The sequence below is a fragment of the Wasmannia auropunctata genome, unplaced genomic scaffold, assembly GCF_000956235.1.
Source record: "Wasmannia auropunctata unplaced genomic scaffold, wasmannia.A_1.0 LD335801.1, whole genome shotgun sequence".
NCBI lineage: Eukaryota > Metazoa > Arthropoda > Insecta > Hymenoptera > Formicidae > Wasmannia > Wasmannia auropunctata.
In genome coordinates this window covers 1-5,059 of record NW_012027089.1, presented here as the reverse complement: position 1 = coordinate 5,059, position 5,059 = coordinate 1, and positions in this window count along the sequence as shown.

Below are 5,059 nucleotides of genomic sequence, written 5' to 3'. Positions count from 1 at the left end.
TTTTCCATCGTCAGGCGGGCGATTGCAACCTTTGTCGGGGCACCGTGACCGACTTCAAGGACTTCGTTGAGATCGGCAACGGGTGCTCTCGCGAGGACCTCCCTCCGGGGATTCTACTCCCGGTGGATCCACTCCGCGGATCACCGGACGTAATAATATCGCGTCGGTTAGCCGCCTTCTCATGCGGCCTGTCGGCGGTCAGACAGGAGTCCGCCTGACTTAGTACGCTCGATTTCCCCTCCGATAACAGAGGAGAGAGGAAAACATACCGGACGTAACAGGTAATAGTTTTAAAACACGAATCTTTTAAGTTGCACTTAAATGTTGTATCATTTATTATGATCTTTCTGAACTGCAGACCATCTATTATTTCATTAGCTATAAAGCTTTCTTGAGACAAGTGCACCTCATTCTCATGATCTTCAAAAACAATATCAACATTTCTTTTCTCCAAGTCACGATAAGCAGCTTGTTTGAGTGGCTTATATCCAGATTGCAGGGATGATTTAATCGAAAATAATTTGTTCTCAAAAGGATAAGCGTTAAAAGTATCAAGTGCACCATGTTCTTCACATTCTTTTGACAGATGGCACATACTATGAACATTATATACAACAAATTTTTTTCCAAATACATCTGCAGAATGCTTAATAAAAGTTCTTAACAGCTGGTCTGCATAATCACAATGATTTCTTACAAGCACAGGACTTCTTAAGATATAAATGTCTGAATGAAGAAATAAAAATAGTTTATAAATATTTTCATCAAAGTTATCACGAAAAACTAAAACACCATCATACAGCAAGAGTCGTCTATACTCTGTGCCCTTCATGTAAGCAACGTCAAAAGGTTTTGGAAGTCTATTGAAATCTGATGGACATGAGTCCCTCAGCATTTCCAGCTCATGGGAAATAGCTGCAACAGTATTGTGATGCAATTTCCAAGGTCCATTCCATTTCCGAAGAGCTAAGAGAAATCTCTTAAAGACTCCTAAATCAATAAGATGTAACCCATCCAAACGAAACTGAGATACTAGAAGAGCTTCAATGTTAAGCAATGGAGAACGACCCTGATGGTGATATGGTTGCTCCTGATTACAAAATGACTCATCAGTTCTCAGAGTCTCATTAAGCTCTACATATGTTACGCGATTGTCAATCCATTCTCCTACGACCTCACACTTCTCACAAGCGCAATATCCTCCATGCTCAATACAACACTTTATTTTTGCACGAGCTGGGGCATCCAAAATATAATGTCGAATAGAAAATTCATAAGCAATACTATTTCTTTTATAACCATTTCGAAGTAAATGATCAACTTCTTTCACAAAAAGTTCGAGAAAATCCTCAATACTAGGATCGACTCTTCCTTTATAAAGTGCAATGATAAAAGATTCATTTTTAGTTTTTACAAGTCTGCCTAAAATAGGCCAAAATCTGACTGGGGAGCTTTTATGAAGAGGGAGTCCATCTATATTAATATCAATGACAATTTTATGAAAACGTGCTAAGTATTCCTGCAAATCCATATAATGCAAATTGAATGCAATTCCTTTATACCATAATTTTCCACCATTAACTGCTATTAAATTAATTCCAGAAGTTTGTAAAAGAGTCTTGTAACTGAGAGGTAAATTTGGAAATGCAGGATGAAGTTTAGCAAGTAGATCATTTAGCTTCCTTTTTGACAGTTTACCTGGCTCACGAGCCCACTCTTCTATGGCAGTTTGAACATACTGAGCCCTCTCGTTTTCATTAGCAAAGAGCACTTGCTCTTCATCTGATGAACTTTCAACAGAACTGATCGAATCAATATTTTCCTGATCTTCCTGTGCTCGCGATGAAATAATACTGCTATTATCATGATTGAAAATACTTGCAATGTCAACATCTATACTATCTACTTCACTTCCTGATAAATTCAGTCCATCAATGTGTTCATTATTCTGTTCATTCTGATCTTCTTCGTGAACGATATTATAGCCATCATCTTCAGATGACTGATTACAAGATATAGTACTTTCCTCCACATCAGTACTATCATTGTCAGTGAAGTATTGCTGTTGTATAATAGCATTAACTCTGTCTAATCTAAGGCGTTTTGCAACAATCTTTCGTACTTTTCGATTTAACGATCTCTTAAAAACTCGTTCCATGATGTTTGCGAAGAAAAAATCATATAAGTTAGAATACTAACACATTTAATTTTATATCTTATATTTTGTTTTCCATAAATATCTGTTCCTGGGAATACGTATATTAATTAAGGTATCATTTTCTATACTAAGAAACAAAATTGTTAATTAAATTTTTCAACTTGAACGTTTAATTCAAATACTTATATATTTAACTTAAGTATATACATATTTAAGTTAAATATACAAATACTTAAACTTTAGTAACTTTAATAATTACTTTTCAAGTAATTTATATTTATATATATGTATAATTTAAATATACAAATATATGTTTTGCAATAATCAAGTTGTCAGAGTCATTGATCAGATCTTGGAAATAAGATGGAAGCAAGTTATAGTGTGACATAAGGCAATCACAAATTGTGTAATCGATGATTATTTTATATCATTATGGATGTAAATTTGCTATGATTAACGACTTATGATTCCCAAATTACAACACGTGTTATGGGACTACGATTAATAAGTGCTCATTGTAGAACGACCAATAGATAAAACTACTCGAGTCAAATCATAAATATAAAATAATAAATATAATTTTGAAAAAGATACTTACAGGCCTATCGTCCTCTGACATCGTACATTAATTGAATATATCCAAATCGTTGAAATATAGAAAGATAACGCATGCAAGTTGGAACTGAGCCACAATAGATAAGCAATTCAAATGCCTTATTTAAAATTAACTCGAACTAATTAAACAATAAAAAACATAACATTAGCTAATTTGTTATTTTTTGTTTTAAGTAATTATTATTGAAAATATGTAATAATAAAAAGTCGAAAAATAATCTTATTCTAATATACTAATTTAAATCAAAACATTTTTCTTTTTATATTTATCACTTCTGAAGATATTCAGAAATTATTTAAAACAATTTGATAAATGTAAATAAAATAGAAAAAAAACTTATGTTAAAATGTAAATGCATGTTTAAACATACAATAAAAATTTTATCCTAACCGAATTAATAAAAAATAAAAAATGTAATTCTCGTTTAAAGAGACTATTTATCTCATCCTCCCCTAATAAATTAATGCACAAAAGAGTATGCAGAACAACAAATACAGAAAATACAATAAATAGTAAATTTTTAACTTTTAATTTGTACTTACTCAATGCTTTCAGTTTTGGTGGCTACATTTAATTATGTTTCTCTGACATCGTGCACTAATTCAATATATGCAAATCGTTAGAATACAGATAGATAATGCATGCAAGTTGGAACTGGGCCACAATAAATGGGCAATTTAAATGCCTTTTTAAAAATTATAACTCGATATACTCGAACTAACTAAAAAATAAAAAACATAACGTTAGCTAATTTTGCTATTTTTTGTTTTATAGAGTAATCATCATTGGAAATAATAAAAAGTCGAAAAATAATCTTATTCTAATACATTAACATAAATCGAAACACCTTTCTTTTTGTATTTAACACATTTCTCCTTTCTGAAGATATTTAGAAGTTATTTAAAAAAATTTGATAAATGTACATAAAATAAAAAAAACTTATGTTAAAATTGAAAATCATGTTTAAACATACAATAAAAATTGTATTCTAACCGAATCTTTAATTGCAATTAAAAATTAAAAATGTAATTCTCATTTAAAGAGACGTTTTATCCCATCCTTCCCTAATAAATTAAAATACAAAAGAATATATGCAGAACATACAATAATAACAAATACAGAGAATATGATAGATAGTAAAGTTATAAAATTTTAATTTGTACTTACTCGATGCGTTCAGTTTCGATGGCTACATTTAATTATGTCTCTCTTGCACAGAGCAAACAATTCTCTTATACAGTATAGTACACTCTTCTTCCAGGCAATGCTCCAATAGAAACACAATTTCACTTATAATAGAAATAAATATGAAAAAATACATATAAATGTCTTCTAATAAATGATACATTATCAGTATTAATGGAAACATGAAACGATCCATACATGTAGTGTGATATATATGCATAATGTTACGTGTTTGCATTACACTGATAATGTACGCAATGTGTCTAAGTGAAAGAATTGAGATTTTTAAATAATGAAATGCTAATTTAATTAAGCAACGCTGCATTAAAAACACAATTTCACACAATTTTATCAAAATAGGAATAAACGTAACCTCAAATTTGTGATGTTAAATCGCGACAGTTATTAAAATTATAAGAAAAAATATTAAATATTTGTATAACAATATTATTTTAATTTATTTACTGTTTTATAATGCATAATATATGATAAGAGCTAAAGAATTATCTTGATAAAATGCGCAATGTATGCAGATAGCCGAATATGTATGTACCTGATACACAAGCGAATCACATATAGGACAAAGAACATAAAGGACATGATTCAAAAGACAAACGACCGCGCAGAATATCGGCAATGTAGGAAATTACCCACATTAAAATGATTCCTTATCTCGTATGTCAAATCGATGTCGAATCGACGTCGAATCGATATTGGAAAAAATGTTGAAAATATTAAAAACAATTATTATATATATAGTTCCTACATGATATTAACAAATAGTTTGCACAGTAATCACGACATCGAAATAATCTCGAAATATTTGAAATTTCAATGTTCGACAATTCGGCATAAACGCATCGATGAAATTTGATCGAATCGACATCGATTCGACGTCAATTCGATGTACCATTTCTCACTGGGTAGGCCCTGTAAGCGATTTTCTAGGCATCAGAATAAGAAGAGATAAGTTTGGAATGTATCTCGATCAATCGAATTATACGAAGAAGTTACTGGAACGCTTTGGAATGTATGAATGCAAACCTTGTCAGACTTCTATGGAAGTGAAGTCATCTGCTACACAAACAAATCAAAACTCG